The sequence below is a fragment of the Eptesicus fuscus genome, chromosome 18 (genome assembly GCF_027574615.1).
Source record: "Eptesicus fuscus isolate TK198812 chromosome 18, DD_ASM_mEF_20220401, whole genome shotgun sequence".
In the NCBI taxonomy this organism is placed as follows: domain Eukaryota; kingdom Metazoa; phylum Chordata; class Mammalia; order Chiroptera; family Vespertilionidae; genus Eptesicus; species Eptesicus fuscus.
Window position 1 is genome coordinate 41523786 of NC_072490.1, and position 22281 is coordinate 41546066.

Sequence of the window (22281 nt, forward strand, 5' to 3'; positions counted from 1 at the left end):
AGGACACTCTAGGCAGAGGGACATCTGAGGAAAGGGTTACAGAAGAGCGTGATCTCAGGCTGGCGGAGAGAGGGCACCTGTGAGAAGGAGATGCGCTGGCCAGGTGCCTGGGGAGAAGCTCTTCAAGCATTCTGTGCGTCTTCCTGCGAACTCTGAACTTTACCCTGCCGGCAGTGGGATTTTTTTGTGATAAAATCAAGTTTATTTAGAAAAATCTATCTGGTCCCAGTGTGTTGGATAGACTGAAGAGGAGAGATGGGGGGCAACTAAAGGCAACCAAACAAGGTTTATATTTTTTTCACAGAAAATATATAGCATTTTAGTTATATAATATGTTGAACAAACCTGAGATGCTGGTAAATGAACAAAACAAAAACAATAAAACCAAACTAAGTTTACCTTGAATGTTCATATTGTAGCTCACTAGATTCAGGAGCAGATAACCCAAATAGAACTTAATTTCTAAAAATCATAATTCCATCTCCGTCTCTTTTTTTAGGATACACTTTAAGAATAAAAATATTTTCACTTTTAGTGATATATACAAGTTAACAGGAATTTTGTAACATTTTACAGCTTTTGTCATCTGTAATTGAATGTTTATGTTGTAGGAATGCAGTGTTAAAGAGAGTCAGCAGAGACATGTAAATTTTAAAAGGAACCCTGAGCACTTTTGAAGCATTCAATAGAGCTGGCTCCTTTTTTTTTTTTTTTATGATTTGAGTGAAGGTGGGGTGAGGGGGGTGGGGGGTGAGGAGAGAGGGAGAGAGAGAGAGAGAGAGAGAGAGAGAGAGAGAGAGACATATTGATCAGTTGCCTCCATTATGTGCCCTGACCAGGGATTGAACCTGCAACCCAGGTATATGCCCTGACCAAGAATCAAACCCGCAACCGTTTGGTATACAAGACAACACTCCAACCAACTGAGCACCCGACCAGAGCAGAGCTGGCTCTTAAATACCTAGTTTCATTTTCCAAAGTGGCTTTTCTTTTTCCTTGGCAAGATTCATCACTGGCACTGGTTTTATGTTTATCAGTCACACTAAAAATAAATCTTCCAAAGAAAACCAATGGGAAGCGGGTGGGGTGCAAAATGGATACCAGTTTTCAAACACGCAGCGTGCCCTCAGGGCGCTACGGGCAGCAACTCCAAGGAGCTCCATTGCAGCGCTCCAGGGGAAGGCTGTAGCCAGGCGGCCTTCCTGGCAAACGCGTCCTTCAGACCCCTCCACCAGAACTCCAGCTATTTATGTTGGGCTTCCTAGAAAGATTGCGTTTGAACAAAGAGTCCCATAGCTTTAAGTATATTTGAAAGCCAAGGAGTCAGAACTGCACGTTCCTCAGTCAGAGATCGGTAATTTCGGAATAAGATTCCAAGTTCCACAGGAAAGCGGCCAAGGGGACAAAACAAACACCATCCCTGAGGAGGAACCCAGGGAGAGACCCAGGGAGGCAAGGAGCAGCAGCTTTAGGGTAGCATGAGGGATTCTGGGTGGGCCAGTGGGCATCCAAATTGGAGCGGCCCACACAGCAGGGACAGGCACCTGGAGCTCAGCAGAAAGGTGTAGGAGGGCAGGAGAGCTCGTGAAGTCTAACTGTGGATGAAGCCACCGAGAGATGTAAAGAGAGAAGCGAGGGAAGGTTTGAAAAGGTCGCAGAAAGCAAAAAGAAAGGGTCTGCCTCGAGACTGGACTGTGTGGAGCTACTGAGGGCCACCTCAGGAGGAGTCCCTGACTCTGGGGTACTCTGTATCCAGGAGCAGAGAAGGCACAGACTGGACTGGCTGGGGGTGGTATTCTACAGAGTGGAGGCCTCAGAAAGGCAAGAGGGCCAGAGCAAAGGGCACTGGCCAGGAAGCGAATGAAATTTTAGACAATGGGTCCAGGCCTGAAGGGGCTGAAACTCTGAGAGAAAAAAGAGGTCACAAGGAGGTCAAAGATGGGACAGGGAGAGTAGGGAAGCCCCTCCAGGAGGCTGGTGAAAAATGCAGCATCAGAACCTAAGGTTTCACTGGTAGAGCTGCTCCGGAAAGAACTCCTTTCAGCTAACGTTAATAGGAAGCCCAGCCCTAGTCAGTTAGGCTCAGTGGATAGAGCATCCGCCTGTGGACCAAAAGGTCCCGGGTTCGATTCTGATCAAGGGCACATACCTTGGTTACAGGCTCCTCCCCAGCCCGGGGCCCTGGTCATGGCCCCTGCAGGAGGCAACCAATCCATGTGTTTCTCTTACATCAATGTCTCTCTCTGTCTTTCCCTCTCTCTTCCACTCTTCCTAAAAATCAATGGAAAAATATCCTCGGGTGAGGATTAACAACAACAACCAAAAAATAAAATAAAAAATAGGAAGTCAAAATCAGGGTAAAGGCCAAGGGGGGGCGGGGTTGAGAGGGGAGCAAGTCTTCAGAAACCCTGTTGTGCCGTAAGGTCCCAGGTGTGGCTGCAGGAGTCACTGCAGAGGAGGGAGGCCCACGCAAAAACGGGAGGCCAGGAGCCAGCCTGTTTCCCTTGTCACAGCCACTGCTGGCAATGGGGGTCGGCAACAGAGTCATTTAAAGCTTCTCTCAGTTCACCCAGGAGCCACTCTGTGCCCTTGAGGAAAACCAGGTGCAGGTAAGTCTAGGGGCAGATCTAAGTTTATTTCCCGATGTGTATACAGTGTTACTTGTAAAGAAACAAAACAAAAATAATAAATATTAATTACAGTAAGAGATCAAGAGGTTCAGGTATCGTGACTGTAACAATAAAACACCCAAAGTTTTTCAAATTTCTAGCTTTAGCTACTAGACACCTACTTCTGCCCATTTTGCTCAATAATAAAAATGAAAACTAACCAAAAGGAAACAATATTACTGGAAAAAACACTACCTATTAATTTCTTTTCTTAAAAAAAAAAGGATGTCTCTTTTAACAATTTACTTAGAAACTCCAATTCATATTTTACAAATTAACAAAATGCCTCTGGTATATAAACTAGATTTTTCAAAATATTTAACTGTCAATTCAGGAGATAATGATACACAATAAGGACAGAATGGTGTAAAAAAGGTACTCACTAGTACCCTAAGGATAATATCTTGCCTAACATACTTTCAGAAAAGCCTGACTAACTCTGGGAAACTACTAATCACTCTGATTTCCTTAAGAACTAAGTAGAATTTATCACACACACACAATCAGGCTTCATGATACTGTCACTTCTGCAAGGGTTTCAAGATAATCAAAAGTACCCTTGTCAAGAAAGTAGTGGGGGGGGGGGGGGCGGTGATCAAGAGGTGCTCTAAGGTGTCTGCGCTCCCCCTGGTAACATACAGTATGCAGGACACTCACCCATGTTTACTACGCTAATGTAGATGTCTATACTAATAAAAAGGTAACATGCTAATTAGACCGGACAGCTTCCGGACAAAGCCACGGTGGCAGGGGCTGAGGCAGAGGAGGTCAGGGACGATCAGGCCGGCATGGGGGAGCAGTTAGGGGGTGATCAGGTCAGCAGGGGGGAGCAGTTAGGGGGCAATCAGGCTGGGAAGGGAAGGCAGTTAGGGGGCAATCTGGCCGGCAGGGGAGGGCAGTTAGGGGGCGGGATCGGGCCTAAACAGGCAGTCGGACATCCCCCAAAGGTCCTGGATTGTAGGCCGGGCTAAGGGACACCCCCTCCCTTGTGCACAAATCTTGTGCACCGGGCCTCTAGTTAGAAATAAAGGAAGAAAACAATAATAAAAGAAAAAACTTAAGATCAACCAAAGGACTTGTGTGCTTGCATATGAGCCTAACCAGTGATCACGGACAACAGGGGGAGGGGGGCATGCGTGTGGGAGGGTTTGGGATGGGAATGGGGGGTTGATGACAAATATGTGATACCTTAATCAATAAAGTAATTTAAAAAAAAATAAAAGAAAAAAGAAAAAACTTATACCTCTTTAGCCATTCTCATAGTGATTACTCAACTCATAATCCTTAATTTTGTCAACCTGCTTTCTCTCCACCTATGACTGGACATCTGTATATCACAAATACAGTTAAAGCAATATAATAAATCTAAAGTATAAAGCATTAATCATATTTTATCATTATTATGTAGGCTATTGAGCCTCTTTAAATACTCACTAGTTTTCCATTAATACAGAAATGAGAGTGAAATATGGCAAAACCTCTACTAACCAGACAGCGGGGGAATGAGTCATTGAATAATCTTGTCTCTCAGATAGCTGAAGGCTTATTTACAACTCTGAATACACAAACTTTTTTTGTTAACGGTTCTGGACAGACCAACATAACACAGTAAAATATAAGCTAAGACCACAAGGCTCTCTGCCCCTATCCAGATGAGATCCTGGGCCACTGGAAACCTTTGCTTTTACGCTTTCCCTGTTTGCCACATGTCATATTCTGCTTCCATCTCTCTCTTTCATTCCAATAACTGTGTCGGAACCACACCTAAGGAAAAGAGTACCTGGTCCTCAGAGCTTTGCTGGACACCTACAAAGCTCTCCCAAGGGAGGTTAAATAGTGCACATGGTTCTGTGATCTTTATTTTACCAACTATGGAAATCTTTAAAAAAATGTATTTCCTCAAAAGGAAATTCTGACACACGTGCTGTAATATGGATGACCAGTGAGGACATTATGCTAAATGAAATAAACCACTCACAAAAAGACAGATACCGTATGATTCCACTTATATGAGGTAGCCAGAGTAGTCAAATTCAGAGAGTCAAAAAGTGGAACAGTGGTTGCCAAGGGCTGGGGGAAACGGGGAATGAGGAGTCATTATCAATGGGTACAAATTTCAGTTCGGGAAGATGAAAAAGTTCTGCAAATAAATAGTGGTGACCACTGCATAACACTGTGAATGTACTAATGCCAGTGAATTGTACAATTTATAATGGTAAATTTTGTGTTATGTACATTTTACCATAACTAAAAAATTTTTTAATTTTAAATAATGAAAACTTAATTCCTCATTATCTACTATGTTCTAGACAGGTGTAACATGTTAAATGTATCTGTGTTATCATCACCTAATCAAGGTTATTTTATAATGGCATAAGTAAAAATGAGCCAACTGGCTTCTTATAATTCCAAATTAACATGTACTATTTTTAACGTGGAAAGCTAATGTTTTATAGAAACTGATCCATCAGAGGGAAAACTACCAGAAACTGAGAGAAAAGAATCCTAGTCCAGGTAGCAAATTAATGTGAAAAGAAATGAAAAACCAGTGGCCTTACTCTTCAGTATATATTACATAGCAGCCATCTCAAACACATCTTAAACACAGGGTAAAAATATATATATAATTTGGAATTCAAATCAAAGTACTTGTTGATTAACAATTCATTTTTTCTTCTTAAAAAAATTACTATTATTTAAATATAGTTGGTACACAATCTTATACTGGTTATATTAGTTTCAGGTGTACAATATAGTGATTCAACATTTTTGTACCTTACAATGTGATCAACCCACCAATTCTATTCATTATCTGTCACTGTGTAAACTTATCACAATACTGTTGACTGGGAAAACTCTTGAGATGTTTTAGTAACTCCTAAATTTCTCAGCCCATCTCATGTCGTCATTCCAAATACGTGACTGCCCTGCACTTGCAAGTGACAACAAACCATCTTCCGTCTCTCATCTGGGAATCTCCCCATATGTCATCTCAGACCAGAACCAACGTTCCCAGACCAAGACCAAGCAGCTACTCTCAACTGCCCTATCTGCCCCAAATTGGTCTAGTCATTAACCTTTCTCTAGATTAAGCAAAAGCTTCAAAAGGAACCTACATGCAGCACTGTATACTGTGTTAGAAATGCCACCTTACAGCCTCTCCCTGCACAGCAAAGGGCTTGGTTTTGAAGTTACTCAACTATCAAACCACAAAGTTCAAGAGGGACTTCATATGGTTTAGCACAATATATAGACTACATTTATGTTTTTCAATTATGTCCTTGAGGGATCATCTAAAGATAAAGAGGTGAATAAGGTTACAAAAATCTTCTTAAATAAAGGAGACTAAGAAATAATTATATACACATCTTCCGGTGCCTCTGAGTTATAGGAAAAGGTTTATAATCAAACTTCTTAAAATTTCTACAGTAAGGTCATCATTTTTCTTTTTTTTTTTTTAATATATTTTATTGATTTTTTACAGAGAGGAAGAGAGAGGGATAGAGAGTTAGAAACATCGATGAGAGAGAAACATCGATCAGCCGCCTCCCGCACACCCCCCACTGGGGATGTGCCCACAACCAAGGCACATGCCCTCGACCGGAATCGAACCTGGGACCCTTGAGTCCGCAGGCTGACGCTCTATCCACCGAGCCAAACCGGTTTCGGCAAGGTCATCATTTTTCTATTAATAATTTCTTTGTTCTTATCCTCTCTCGCACTCTTGTGAAGTTTAAAAATGAACTTGCAACAACCTGACCATATCCTTTCTATTTTATTTTTTTATATATTTTATTGATTTTTTACAGAGAGGAAGGGAGAGGGATAGAGAGTTAGAAACATCGATGAGAGAGAAACATTGATCAGCTGCCTCCTGCACACCTCCTACTGGGGATGTGCCCGAAACCAAAGTACATGCCCTTGACTGGAATTGAACCTGGGACCCTTGAGTCCGCAGGCCGACACTCTATCCACTGAGCCAAACCGGTTAGGGCTCCTTTCTATTTTAAATCATTTTCCAATGAGGCTAGTACCACTTAAAAGAAGCATAAAGTCAAATCAAAATCCCACTCCCCGAAGTCTAATGGTTCAAATCTCCCCAGTAACCAAATCCCCAGAGACTTTCATCCAATTTAACAACTATGTATAATGAGAAATATATTTCATCAATTATAAAACATCACAATTAGAAAACAAATGCTGTTTACTGAAAGAAAAATTCCTGCCATAACAAAGAGGTACATTTACTGATTAAATGTTCTTTTATTCTCTCTTATTTTGAAATACTGGCTAACTGCCAAATAATTCCAGAGAGTTTCAGGAAGTTATAAGGGAAAATTTTTAACATAAAAACATTTAGCATTCAAATTGCCTGTCTATATAATGGTCTTCTGCTTTTTTGAATTATAATCATTTATTTAATGTGAACATAACATGAAGTCATCATTAAAAGGCCAATAAAACCCAGCCGGCGTGGCTCAGCGGTTGAGCATCAACCTGTGAGTCAGGAGCTCACAGTTAGGTTCCTGGTCAGGGCATGTGCCGGGTTGTGGGTTCGATCCCTGGTGGGTGGCGTGCAGGAGGCAGCCAATCGATGATTCTCTCTCATCATTGATGTTTCTTCTCTCTCTCTCTCTCTCTCCCCCCCTCTTCCTCTCTGAAATCAATAAAAATATATATTTTTTAAAAGCCAATGAAGCTTAGACAGTTCACCTTTTCTACAGACTTTAGAGTCAAACTATATCTGCTTCGACACCACCATCTATAGCTAAGCCCCGCCTAGTGACCACTGTGAAAGCAAAAGTACTCTACAGTAGCAAGAAGATTATGGACAGGCAAAGTGTATTTAAAGAGAAAAATCAGAGTTCACAAGGAAACAAATATCAAAAGAGAAATTTTTTTTCAAAGTGCTTGAAATTTTATTTTTCAATTAGAGTTTACATTCAATATTATTTTGCATTAATTTCAGGTGTACAGAATAATGGTTAAATGACCATATACTTTACAATGTGTTCCCCCCATATTTCCAGTACCCACCTGCTACCACACATAGTTATTACAATATTATTGACTATATTCCCTATGAAAAAATTTGCTTTTATATGTTTCTCATTGCACATCTTTTTAGTTGCAGTCTTAAAATATTAGTAAGTTTTCATATCTAACAATACAAAAGTTAAGAAATCTAAAAAAAGCCACACACACACACACACACACACACACACACACACACGAAGGTGGATCAATAACTCAATAACCAAATACTCTCTTGGCTAAGGAAGATACGAATCTTGGGGTAGAGTGACCAAATCCAGCTTAGTCGTCAGCCAATTGGCTAGCTTAGTCCCAGAAAACACGTATTTCACAGAAGAGAATCTTTGACCTCTGTGGACTATGCCCCGGACATCCCTACCAGAGGCCTTCACTGTTCCCAGCGTCCATGACACAGGTATCCTCAGGGTGCAAAGCACACTTATAACCTCCTAGCCTTTCCGCAGTAGAAACGAGGCACAAGAATGCTTTAAAAGGCCTTTGCGGGGAGGATAAGCAAATCGTCGAAGTACTTGCTTCAGTGGAGAATATGGAACACCCAACCTCCTAGAAGCCTAATACAAAAAGGTATCTTCATCATGTTAAAATTAAAAAAAAAAAAATCACACCTGATATTTTAGTTACCTTTTGTTTTTATTTTTAAAGTGTTAATAATTTGATAAACCAGACAAATATCCTGCATATATAAATCAAATTAATTGGTCACTTAAAATGTTGTTAAAAGCTTTATACCTACATCCTTTAATTCACTGAACTTTCAAAAAATCAATTTTCTCAGCAAATTCCTGGCTTTAAGGAACTGATTCATCTACTGACCTTTAAACTCTGACTTGCTGAGAAAGTTCATGATTCAGACCTACTGTCTGCAAATATACCTGTATTCCAAAAATGGGAAGTAATAGATTAATACTGAGCCTGTGACCACAAGGACTCCCAAGAGCCACAGATCCAAACCTGGAAAGTATTGCTTCAAGCTAAAAAGTGACTTTCTAACTACGAAGTCTCCAAGGGCAGAATTTATAGTCATTTTAGATAGTAAAAACTGTAAGAATTGTTATAAAAGCATTTAGTCTTGGTGAAATGATCATAATTCCAGGTGTACCACCTGTTGTCCTTCAGCTTAATTATTATCACCCCCTTTCACTCTCAAAAGGGTCCTGTTTTGAAGCAAAACCCGTCAGTGGTGATAGAAGTCAGTGGTGGTTGCCTTGGAGAGGCAGGAAGGGTTTACTGAATGGGGGGAAATGTCAAGGGAGCACTTTGGGAGGCTGAAAATGTTTACACCTTGATCTGAGTATGATTATCGTATGGTTATCATATGCAAAAAGTCAGTGAAGGGCACTCTTTTTTTAAATGTTTTTATTTTTTATAGAGAGGAAGGGAGAATAGAGAGAGAAACATCCGTGGGACTGGCTGCCTCCTGCACGCCCCCTACTGGGGACAGAGCCTAAAGCCCCAGGAATGGAACCAGCGACCTCTTGGTTCAGGGATCGCTGCTCAACCACTGAGCATCACCAGCCAGGCTGTACTCTTAACAATCTTATTATAAATTAGACCTCAATTTAAAAATTTAGATAATTTTAAAAAACAGACTGAAATACATTTTTAAATGTCTTTGTTCAAACAATGACATAAAATCACCCTAGATATAGCTGCCCAGATGTTTTCCCAAATGTACTTTAATAAAGATGCATACTGTGTGTGAACACTTTTATGTAGAACCTTTCAAAATATAGACTGATTTTTTAATCTTGCATTTTAGCTGAGTTTTAGAACTGAAAGCACACAGAAATATAATCTATTCATCCTCTAATTTTGCAAATAAGGAAACCCATATCTATAAAAGGTAAGCGACTTACCCAAGATAAGGCAGCTAGTCAATGGCAACGATTGTAACAGAACTGTTTCCTGATTCGGGGCCACTCCCGTTTCCACCAGGCCGTTACTTTTCTGACACTGTAAACAAACCTGAACTGAATCTACCTGTCGCCTAGAGGATGTCACGTCCCTCTCAAAACGCGGGGCCAACAGGCCCCAAAGTACACACACACACACACACAGGCGCACTCATCTTCCTCCTCTCAAGACAGCTGGTAAGTAAACAACTACATTTTCAGGCCTTTTACTTCCGATGCAAAGTATGACACCTTTAACACGCAGCTCAAGAAGACAATGCGGGGACTGACAAAGTCCACCTTATTTCCTTCCAGATCTCTTTGATGGTTACTTGGTTCTCCAACTTCATCGCTGGTAAGCAGGGCTCAAGAAACATGACTTGGGGCGGTTCACCAGCACCGCTGTACGTGACGACCCCGGGGGGTTTCCCCACTAAATAAAAACCCTGCCTGTCTCTGGCAGGAACGCCCTGCCCCCCTCCCTGCACCTTACAAGACCTGGAGGTGACCTGTGCTTGACGCTTAGTTTTAGACCCCAGCGAACAGCTGACATCTTGCGAAGAACTTAACAGAACCTACATCCTTTCCGCGGGAATTTATTTCTGTTCTCAGAAGGCGTTTCTGCTCCCCACAGAGCAGGCCTAGCTTCTCGGGGCACTGACCGCCTCTCCACAGCCTCCTTTTCAGTCTCCAAAACGAGACTTCAACAACAGAAATCGAAACGGTCACGGACTCCCGAGTGGCCGGTCGGGGCCCGGGCCCCGGCGAGCACACAGCCCGCTGCGCGCGGCCCGGGGAGGCCCGGCTCATCCACCTCGCCGGCCCGAAGCAACCGGTTGCGGCGGCCTCGGTAGACGCTCCGCCAGCGCGTCGAGGCCACCTCGCCCTCCGAAGTTCGGACCAGCGCGCCCCCGGCCTCGGCTGCGGGTTCGCGCCCGGGCCTCGGAGCGAGCCCGGGGGGCGGGTCCGCGGGGGCTCGGCGGGCGGGAGAACGGGACCCGCGGGGTGGGGCGCGCGCCGGGAACTTGGGCGCCCGCCGGTGCCGCCGCTCAGCCACTTTCCTTTCACGTCCCGGGCGCTGCCGCGCGCCTAACTGCCCGCGCGGAGCTGCCATCCGCCGCCGCCGCTCCCCGCCTCTCCCCGCCGCGGCGAGGCGCCCAGGCGCGCTCCTGCAGCCCGGCCGGCCGGCGCGCGGGGCGGCGGGGGCGCGCGAGGCCGCGCGCGGGCGCCGCGCTCCCCCCGATCGCCCCCGCCCCCAACGTGCTGCCGCCGCCCGTTGGCGCCCCGGCCCGCGCGCCCGCCGGCCTCTGCCCGCCGGCGGTTTCGCTGGCAAAGTTGCGCTGCCGCGTCGAGGGGGCGCCGCGCGGTTCCCCGCCCAGCGCCGCCGCTGCCCCCCCTTCAGGCCGCCGCGCGGGAAGGCCCAGCCGGTAGCCCCGCTTTTTTACCTGCCGGGAGTTTTCGCGCGCGCGCTCCTCGATCGCTCTCTCTTACCCCTCTCGCGCTCGTCTTCTTTCTTTCTTTCCTTCTTTTCGTTCCCCAGCACGGGCGCTTTTTCCGCTCACACCGCCCGCGCTCGCCCGCTCGCGCCCTCCTTCCTGCTGGGCTCGGCGGAGCGGGGCGGCCGGCAGCTCTCCCCGCCCCCCTCCACCGCGCTCCGGCGGAGGCGGCGGCGGCGGCGGCGCTCCGCGCTCCGACTCATTCCAATATGGCACGGGTGCAGGGCGCATGCGCCCGCGCCCCCCCCCCCACCCCTCACCCGCGCTCCTCCCGGCAGCCCGCGCCCCTCGCGCCGCGCGCGTGGCGCCCCCCAATCCATCGTTCCCGAACCCGCCCGCGAGTGGTTTCGCCCAGCTGGGGCCGCGCGGGATGCGAGGCGTGCGCGGACTGGGGTGCTGGGGGTCCAGCGCCGCCAGCCAACCCCGCCCCTCTTGTCACCAGCCCACAACTTGCCGCGGACACCCCCGAGGCCGTGGCGCAGGGCTCGCAGCGGCGCCTCCGGGACCCGACAGCGCTGCGGCCCTGCGCGGACGGGCCCCGACGGGGAGACGCGCCCTTAGGGAACCAGCGCCCACCCTTGTCCCTGCTCCAACCCCCGAGGGAAGGGTCCCCCGCGCCTCACCTCGATTGTGGACGGAGCCCCGAAAACCCACTGGCGTCCCCGAGTCAGTCCTGGCGTCTGGGCCGGGGCGAAGCTCACTGCTGTCGTCCGCACGTGACCGCCTCCGGCAAGATGGCATTAGCACGGGAACGGACGGAGCGGCGGCCCGATCCCCGATGAGCGCGTGTCGCCGCTGCAGAGGGCTGCGTCCGCCCGCTTGGCCCCCGTCTGGGTTCCGGCGCGTCCTTTGAGACCTGAAAGGCCGTTCAAGTGCCCCCGTCCGCTAAGTCAGACTCGGGCCCTTGGCGCACCCGGGTCCTTGGCGCACCCGCTGTCTCCGGGCTTCCGCAGGAGGCGCCCTGTAAATCCGAGTTTTCCGGCCGTTCGGGGCCTCAGCGAGGGGGCACGAGACGGCTGCCGAATTCGGGCAGGAGAGCCGAGGACCCCGGGTCGGGACAGAAGCTCCAAAGTGGCTGCAAACCGGCCCCGAAACCGGAGGTGCCCGCGGGTGGTTGTTCCCCAGCCCGCCTCTTACCCAGCGAGAGCAGGTGCCGGTCGGACATCCCCAACCCCACCTGCTCTGGGAAGTTCCCTCCAGAAGGGAGCACCAGCGCGGCCGGATTCAGGAATGCCTGGACTCCCGAGCCCTGCGGGAGGTGGGGGAGGAGGGGGAGAGAGAGAAGTCTCCGAAGGGGTGCTGATGGCTTTTGCCTTTCAGGAAGGAGGAGGCTCCCACCGCAAAAAAGAGGTCTTGGGTGCCAGGCGCGGGCTCAGGCCACTTCCCACTGACCTCCCCTCTGCGCTGGGAAATATTACCCCACTTGGAAAACTTGCTCAAAGTCCAGATATTTTATTCTACTTTACCACCACTGAAAAGAAGACATGACAACCAGAGAGAAAGAAAATGTAAAAAGAATAAAGTATCCATAATACTACTACAGAATGCAACTTTCACTTATAAAACATCCCATCCAAGTACGCGTTTACATTGTTGCAAACTACACATTCTCTATTCTTTGCTACTCTCACGTTTTTCTTTTGATTCATTTTTAAAGTGTGCAGGTATCCTCGTCCATTCAGCCAGTCTCCTAATAAGGTATATTTGGGTTCTTTACAATTGTTTGCTAATCCATGCTTTAATTCTGCACTCGGGACAAATTCCTGGCAGCCAAATATCCAAGTGAAAGGCTAAGAAAGGGCAGAGTGGTCTTGCTGCTCAGTGCCAAAGGACTTTCCCAAAGAACTGCCCCCTCATTCTGCCACCTCCCAGGAACAAGTGTAAGGACCTTGATAGCTATTTGTAAACAGTGGGTACCGTCTCGTTTTTCCTTAAAATTTAGTAGTGTCTAAAATACTTGAGCGTTTCTTAGATGACTTTAAAAATGAATGTTTTTCATTGGTTTACTATCTATATTCTTTTTTCTGTGAATCATCTGTTCATATTCATTCATCTGTTGGGGACTCAAACCTCTTCTAACTGTGACTAAGTATTTTTTTTTATATTATAGCTATTATTCCTGCATCATCAATGATGCAAATATTTCCCAGCCGTTGTTCATTGTTGTTTTATTTTAATGTTCAATCTGTCATTCTAGTCCTTTGTGATTTTTTTTTAAATTGATTCATTGCTGACAAAGTGAGCTTTCTTCCACCCATCTGACAGTTTATTTTCTGCTAGTTTTCTACAATTTCACTTTATATTTAATTCTTTGATGAATTATCCACCCCAACTTTACTGTGTGGAGTAAAATATGGATTTAACTCACCCCCAGCATCACCAGTTTTTATTGCTTATGCAGTCCTCACTCATTAAATAATTCTTCCCTTATCCTTCATTTAGTAAAATCTACTTTTATGCTAGGCTTTTGATGTTGCTTGGTCTATTTATGAAGTCTCCATTTCCTTTCACAAACCTCAGTTTGAGCAGATACCATACGGATCTAAATATTGGTTCTTTAAAATAGAATCAAACATGGTCAGATTCCCCCTCATGGAGACTTCCTTTATGTAGTGTAAACGTGATGTTCACACCGATTCGTGTGTCTATACACACTCAGAGGTTAAGAGTGATGGCTTTGGAGATGGGGCCATCCATGTTCAACACTCACCAGCTCTCTGACTTACCCCGTCTATAGGCCTTCGGGTCTTAGTCTATAAAAATGGGAGTAAGAATAACAACTTCTGCACAAGCTCAACACCCAGCACATAGTAAATATGCGCTACTGTTACTGATATTTTTAGTTCCCCCAAAATTGAAATTTTACATGGAGTTGCATTAAATTTCTAAATTAATTTAAACAGATCAAGTCTTCTATAATATTTCATTTCCCCAACCGGGACATGTGCTATCTTTTAATTCAAGTATTTTATTTTTATTTATTTATTTTAATCCTCACCCCGAGGATATGTTTTCATTGATTTTTAGAGAGAGAGGAAAGGAGAGAAAGAGAGAGAAACATCGATGTGAGAAATACCCAACTGGGGATCGAACTTGAAACCTAGGTACGTACCCTGACTGGGAATGGAACCAGCAACCTGGGACGACACTCCAACCAGCTGAGCCGCCCAGCCAGGGCTTCAGCTATTGTTAAATTCAGACAGAAGCCAGTTCTCTTGTTGACTCCTGCTTCTCGCCACTGCTCACCTCCGTGACCCTTGAGGAAGAGGAAGAGCAGAGGGCCACAGGGAACAGTTGAAAGCTACCGCTTGAGAGTCTGCCTTGCGCCAGGCTAGGTGTAGGTGTGTACTCGTGCACGAAATCTCCTCTAGCCCCTGTGACATCCCTCAGGTTAAGTTCTGGCATTCCCTGCGGACAAAGAGCAAACTGGGTGCTTCCGGGTCACCTCAGTGAGAGGCAGAGCTGGGCCGCAGCCCAGGCGTGCCAGCGCCTCTACCACTGTGCGGCTTGGAAACGCAAGGCGGGAGTTCTTCCGAGAAGAGGCAGCCCCCAGAGGGGCGTGGGGACAGCGGACTGCTGGTCATGGCCCACCCCTGCTTGAAAGCCGGCCACGGCTTCCTGTCGCGTAGTGAATGCGTCCAGAAGACGGACTCTGGCCTGTGAGACTGACTCTGCTCACCTCCAAACCCACCTATCACCGCTCACCTGCCTTGTGGACTGGGGTTCAGCCGGACCTGTTTCCTTTCCATCCCATCAGTATACGAAGGTCCTTCCCACCTCAGGGCCCTTGCACACACTGTTCCCACTGCCTGGCACGCTCCGCACCCCACCTGCTCCCACCTGCGTACAGCGGGTTCCTTCTCATTGTTCCAGTCTCTGCTTAACAAGGTGGTCTCAGAGACACCCCCCTGCCCACCGCACCTCCCTCCCGTAGTTGTTTCCTTCACAACTGTATTTATGATTTATTTGTGTTGTGTCACCTTGTCTGACCCCACAGTGCCTGGCTCACTCACCATGAGGCTGGCCCTTTCCCTGACGGGTCAGCTGGCAGCATCCAGGACCACAGGTTGGCATACCCATGAGTCACCCCGGCCATTCCCATCTCTGTCTCCACTTCCTGCTGTCTCTGTGGGGTGGGGGTTAGAGCCCTTCTCCTCACCGACCAAAGCGGGTCAGTGTTGGACCATCCCCTAGGAATCTCCTCTTCCCTGAAGCCTTCCCGCTACCTCCGCTACCTCCGATCGGGCCTGCTCTCTGCGGGTGGAAGTCGACGCGGGGCCTTGCTCTGAGTGAGAACGTGAGGGCCAGCCCTGGGCCCTGGGGGCCCGTAGAGCCTCGGCCAGGACATGGGCTGTTTTCAAACCAAGAAGAACTTAGGTTCTGCAGACTTCCAGGCCCTGTCATCAACCAGTGTCCCTCCTTGCCCCTGAGGTGAGTGTCCCAGCTCCCTTCCATCAGCCCAAGTGAGGCAAGTCACACAGTAACTCCTCAGAGCTAATTATCCAAGTGACCCCCCCTCCCCGCAAGAGTCACTGCCCACCCAGTGCCAGTCTCCACGGCGGCCAGTCCACGGTGCTGCCCTGGTGACACAGGCCACTGCCACGTGTCTCCCAAACCCCGGCCCTGCCCCCTCCACGTCTTGGCTCCTGCACATCTCCCCACCAGGCATCCTCTCTCGCCTATGCCATGTTGTCAGGAAAAAAGCAGTGAGCGAAGAGGCAGCCAGCGTAGGGTCAGGTCCAGATTTAGCCACTGCTTTTCTATGACACCTTTAGAGGACCCTTCCCCTCTCTGAGCCTCAGTGTCCTCATCGCTATAAAATGGAAGTGAAGCCACCTGTCTTGCCAGGCCCTGAACATCCAAGGACATAATGTCTATAAACACTCTTTGCAAACTGGAAGGCACAACAGAATTATGAGAAATAATTGGCCTAGTCCCAAAGCCACCTCCCCGAGGGGGCCTCCCGCCTCCCAAGACCTCTCCACTTCCTTCTAGAATCTAGATCTACCTGAGGCACTTAGCTGGCTCCCCCCGCCCCCCATCATCCACCTTGGGAAAGGCACATCCCTCCCACCCCCACCCCATTCCCATCCTTGAGCACCACCAGCCCAGGGCCATGCCCCCCTCATTCCCAGGGAGCTCTCTGCCTCCACAGCACTCTTTTCCCCATTCATGGAGGAAAAAATAAACTAACGGGCGCAATGTTCTCGATGTTATCTTATTGGGCCATGCATTTTTCTTAAATCTTTTTGCACCTTCCACTTCTCTGCTAACAAGCGCTCACAGGCAGCAAACAGGTACCGAGGATGTGGAACTCAGCAATGCCGGGGAAACGGGCTGGGGCTCTCTTCGGGGTGGTGCAATGTTCACACGGTGATGGTTTCACAACTTCATGAAATACTAAGATACACAGGACGGTACACTTTAACAGGGTGAACTTCATGGTGTGTGAATAGCATCCCAATTAAAAATCGTATGAGAGCCGAGACCGGTTTGGCTCAGTGGATAGAGCGTCGGTCTGTGGACTGAAGGGTCCCAGGTTCGATTCCGGTCAAGGGCATGTACATTGGTTGCGGGCACGTCCCTGGTGGGGGGTGTGCAGGAGGCAGCTGGTCGATGTGTCTCTCTCATCGATGTTTCTAGCTCTCTATTCCTCTCCCTTTCTCTCTGTGAAAAATCAATAAAATATATTTAAAAAAAATAAAAAATAAAATAAAATTAAAAATCGTATGAGAACAGCAAAGTCTGCAGTGACTGATGTGGGGACACAGACTGGTAGCTTGGTCCAACGTGGCCCACATGGTGCTGTGCTTGACCAGCGCCGGGAGGGATTTTGTAATGAACTTCGGCGTGCTGGCAGGGGTGACCGCCACCACAATCAGGACACAACCTGTTCCATCAGCCCAGAAAGTTCCTCCCATCCCCGCCCAGTGACTTCCTCACCCATAGCAACCCCTGATCTGACTTTGATCTCCACAGATTAATTTTGTCTGTTTTTTTTTTAATTAGTTATAGAGTAATACTCTGTTGTGTCTGGTTTTTAAATTCATCCACATTGTTACATGTATCTGATATTCCTTTTTTTTTTTTTCTTTAATGTTCAACCACTTCTTTGTTTCAGGTTAAATAGTATTATTTTGATGATACAGAATGCCCAAAGAATGGAGATTCATCAGCTCTCTATTCGACTGGTCTTCAAACTGTTGTACCCATATCAGTGGAGTTTTCAGCGTATGCCCTGCAGTATGTTTTTTTTTTATGTCTAAATCATATTATTTTATATATATATATATATATATATATATATATATATATACTACTCTAGTAAAAAATCACATGCATTTATAAAACACAAAATATAGAAGTTTTAAAAGGAAGAGGTAAAGATGAGATAGACTATTTTAAAATAATTTTATTTATTCATTTTTGTTCATCCTTACCTGAGGACATTTTTTCCATTGATTTTTAAAGAGAGTGGAAGGGAAGGAAAGAGACAGAGAGAAACATCAATGTGAGAGAGACACATTGACCAATTACCTCCCACACGTGCCCCGCCAGGGCTGGGCTCGAGGTACATGCCCTTGATCAGGACTCAGCTCTAGCCACTGAGCCAATCCAGCTAGAGCTATTTTCTTTATTAAAGGACAATAATCATTTTTTCCCCTCACAACATGTTATATTAAATGACTGTTAAATAATATTAAAGTAAATTTAAAATATTGTTAAAGAGATATGATTGAAAATGCTTCTTTTTTACATTACTAAACTATAATTGAAATAAAGTAAAGTACATATGTTTAAACTGTACAATTTGATTAGTTTTGACATATAAATATACCGCTGAAACCATCACTACATTAAAGGGAACAAATATTTTCATCAGCCCAAAAGTTTCTTCATGTCCCTTTGCAATCCATCCCTCCTTCTGCCACCAACCCCTGGGAGCCACTGATCTACAAGTTAGTTTGCATTTTATAGACTTTTATATAAATGGGATTACATGGTAAGTTCTCTTTTTTTTGCCTCAAATCCCTCTGTGTTGTTACATGTAGCAGTAGCTCGCTTCTTTTCCTTGCCGAGAATATTTCATTGTATCACGGTTGTTTATCCACCCCCTTGTTGATGGGCATTTGGATTGTTGTTTCCACTTTGGGGCCGTTATGAATACAGCTGCTATGAGCATCATGTGCAAGTCTCTCTGTGGACAAGTGTTTTCTTTTTTTTAATATATTTTATTGATTTTTTACAGAGAGGAAGGGAGAGAGATAGAGAGTTAGAAACATCAATCAGCTGCCTCCTGCACAGCCCCTACTGGGGATGTGCCCGCAACCAACGTACATGCCCTTGACCGGAATCGAACCTGGGACCCCTCAGTCTGCAGGCTGACGCTCTATCCACTGAGCCAAACCGGTTTTGGCAAGGACAAGTGTTTTCATTCCACTTAGGGAATAGCATCCTATATAATAAGAGCCTAATATGCAAATCGACCAAACAGCAGAACAACCATTGGAATGACCAGTCACTATGACAAACACTGACCACCAGGGGGCAGATGCTCAACACAGGAGCTGCCCTCAGCCCACAGGCCCCAAGCCGGCCAAGGTGGGTGCCAGCCGGGCCCCCTCCCCCGCCCCCCCCCCCCCCCGATCGCCCCACCAGTTGCCCCACAGATCAGCCCTGATCGCTGGCCAGGCCTAGGGACCCTACCCATGCACGAATTTTGTGCATCAGGCCTCTAGTACATAATACACTGAGTGGCCAGATTATTATGATCTCTGAACGCATAATAATCTGGCCACTCAGTATATATATATATATATATGTATATATATATATATATATATGTATATATATTAGAGGCCTGGTGCATGAATTCATGCATGGGTGGGGTCCAGCCAGCCTGGCCAGGGGGAGGGGACATGGGTGGTTGGCTGGCCTGCCTGCTGGTCGAACTCCTGGTCGAGGGGACAATTTGCATATTAGCCTTTTATTATATAGGATATACACAGAGTGGCCAGATTATTATGCATTCAGATATCATAATAGCCAAAACCGGTTTGGCTCAGTGGATAGGGCGTCGGTCTGCGGACTGAAGGGTCCCAGGTTCGATTCCGGTCAAGGGCATGTACATTGGTTGCGGGCACATCCCCGGTCGGGGGTGTGCAGGAGGCAGCTGGTCGATGTTTCTCTCTCATCGATGTTTCTAGCTCTCTGTCCCTCTCCCTTCATCTCTGTAAAAAAATCAATAAAATATATTTTAAAAAAAGAAAAAAGGAAAAAAAAAGAGATCATAATAATCTGGCCACTCAGTGTATAATATGCTAAATATTAAACATGATATATTAATAATATACACAATTATTAATATAACATATGATGAATGAAATATAGAATAAAATGCATCTGTAATATATAATGAAATATAAATGTATATGTAATATAAAATGTGTGATATATAAGTGAAAATATAGCATATAATAAAATGCAATTAATATAACATGTATTAAATATACATGAATGCATGTAAGTGCCCCATCAACAGTCATATACATTAAAAAGTATATACATACATAAACACATATACACAATTACATGTATAGTAAATATATGAATATACATACTTGTATTTAATGTGTGTGCCTTCAATGGAGCATTTAGTCCCAATTCCCTCTGGGCCGCTATCCACCTGCTCTGGACACCACGTTGAAATGAAGCCGCCACTAAGGCTTCACCCCAGAGAGGCCAATTCCAAGATCTGGGGGAGGCCTTGGGACCTCCAAGGTTGGGGTTCTAAGTTGGGTTGGGGCTGAGGTTGCTTAGGGCTGAGGGACTAGCATCTGGAACCAGGACACCAAGGCTCGCTATGCTGGCCAAGGGCTCCTGTCTTTAGCTACTTGCAGCTCAGGAGCCAGGAGTAGGGGACAGGGCCAGCTCAGGCCTAATACATTCTCCAGGCCCATCATGGCCCTCCTGGAGGGTCACGGGTGGGAGGTTCATGAAGAGGGCTGGCCATCGGCCCCTAGAAGGGAGTTTGAAGGGCAAGCCCAAAGGAGATATGACCATGGACCCTCCCGGTTTCTCCCACCAGCCACCTGCTGGCTCAGGCAAGCACAGCCTGCATCCCTCTGATGCTCAGAGTCCTCTTTCCACACCCTGCCTGCTTGCCGTGATGGAGGACCCCAGTCCTCAGAGAAATGCAGATCTAAACCACAAGGAGGTGTCACCGCACACTGCCTATCCCATGCCCCTCCCACTCCCTGCCTCTCCCCAGGCTGCCATTTTTCCTTTTTCATTAAGGAGCAACTTACATGCAATGACTGTTAGGATATTGGTGTGAGCCTGTAAAACATTGACAAGGACGTTTAATAGGTCTGTTTGATGCCTGTTGTAGCAGCGGGCCAACTTAAACTCCCTGATAAACAGGATCCTAATAGATACCAGGCTGGGCTTACCAGCCAAACACCTAGTGACCCTCTAGGCCCCTAACATGGTCCCCACATGTCAGCACTGGACGCAGATTTGGGAGACAAGAGATTTCTGCTGAGTACAGACAAAATCAGGGCCAATGCCAATGGACCTTGCTTTCCCCAGTAGCTTTGTGCAAAATGAAGTGTGCTCAATGGAATCCTAATTTTCTCATTACTTACTTTATAATTCCTGGGATGTGTGATCTTCATTCCTATTTGGGTCTTGCTCCTAAGACCTCCAGTTTCCATTCTCCAGTGTCTTCATCCAGCATTCGGTCCAGTGTGGAGTACAGATCCTGAGGCAGCCACTTAACTTCCTAATATCAATTACTTTATCCTTAAAATTCACCTAGTAACCTGTGGGCTGTTGAAAGCAGAGCCTTCAAAGATGTCTAGAGGTTCTTTCCACTCTAAGATTTGGGATCAAGCTGTGAACACACTTGTGAATGTTTTAGAGAAGGCGTCTTCTAGCATTTTTCCAAGCAGCAGAGCCAGACTCAATCACTCATTCATTTTTCCTCTCCTTGATGCCTGCTCTGTGCCTGCACCAGGGACCGAGGCTCACAGACAGAAACGTGACACGGTCCACCCAGAGGTGCTCCCAGCTGAGGGAAGTCCTCCCTTGGGTCAGTTTGATGAGAGCGGGGACATAGAAAGGGCCTCTCTCCAAGGGAGGCGGGAACCTGGGTTGTAGCCTGGCCTTGCTTACAACTGTGGGATGGAGTCCTTCTCTCCCAAGGCCTTGCTCTTCCTCTCTGCGCAGAGTGGGCTTGTGGAGAGGCTCCGCAGACCTTCCTAGAGCCTTTGGGCGGGGTCCTGTGATAGATCCAGCATGGTGGCCAGGGAGCAGCTGCTAGAGACAGCAGCCTAGGTAGGTGGGGACAGGGCTCTCTGCAGATGGCAAATGTCCCGTCTGCCATTCCCGGCAGGACTCCAGCACCCAAAGAATTAAATAAGGGCATGTATGTAAGGGCTGGCTGGTAGTTGGTGCTCACCAGGTGAGTTCCCTTCTCCCCTACTGGGTCCAGGAGGGTGTAACAGCAGCACTTTGGGCCCCTGGAGGATGCCTGCACCTCGGCAGCCAGGCCCATCTCCAGAGGGACCTCCAGGGATGAGGAACAACGGGAGGGATGCAGGCTGTGCTTGCCCAAGCCAGCAGGTGGCTGGTGGGAGTAAAATCCAGAATACATAAAGTGCTACAAATCAATAGGAGAAGAAGATAAAAACAGGGGGAAAATGGACAACGGATATAAACAGACTCTTCATAGAAAATAAAATGATCAGCCCTAGCTGGCTTGGCTCAATGGATAGAGCGTCAGCCTGTGGATTGAAGGGTCCCAGGTTTGATTCCAGCCAAAGGCACATGCCTGGGTTGTGGACTCGATCCCAGTAGGGGGCGTGCAGGAGGCAGCCGATCAATGATCCTCTCTCATCATTGATGTTTCTCTCTCTCTCTCCCTCTCCCTTCCTCTCTAAAATCAATAAAATATATTTTTAAAAATAAATTAAAACGATCACTAAATAATAAAAGATGAATCAACAAAAATGAAAAGGCAGCTATGGAGTGGGAGAAAACATTTGCAAACCATATATCTAATAAGGGGTTAATATCCAGACTATTTAAGGAACTCATATAACTCAATAGCCAAAAGCAAACAATCCAATTAAAACATGGGCAGAAGACCTGAATAGAACACAAACA

The 22281-nt window shown here is 46.7% G+C and overlaps 1 protein-coding gene across 3 annotated transcripts in view; it reads right to left on the bottom strand.

Annotated features, from left to right (window-relative positions):
- Window positions 1–11172, bottom strand: part of SFMBT1 (Scm like with four mbt domains 1) — a 109941-nt gene extending 98769 nt beyond the window's left edge. For 2 of the 3 annotated variants that reach the window (XM_054729417.1, XM_054729416.1), the window contains exon 1: window positions 11108–11172. The gene's annotated coding sequence lies outside the window, so the exon portion shown is untranslated. Of the gene's footprint in view, window positions 1–11061 lie in introns of all 3 variants that reach the window. The other variant, XM_028152838.2, reaches the window with a different exon arrangement.
- Window positions 11173–22281: the final 11109 nt, after the last annotated feature.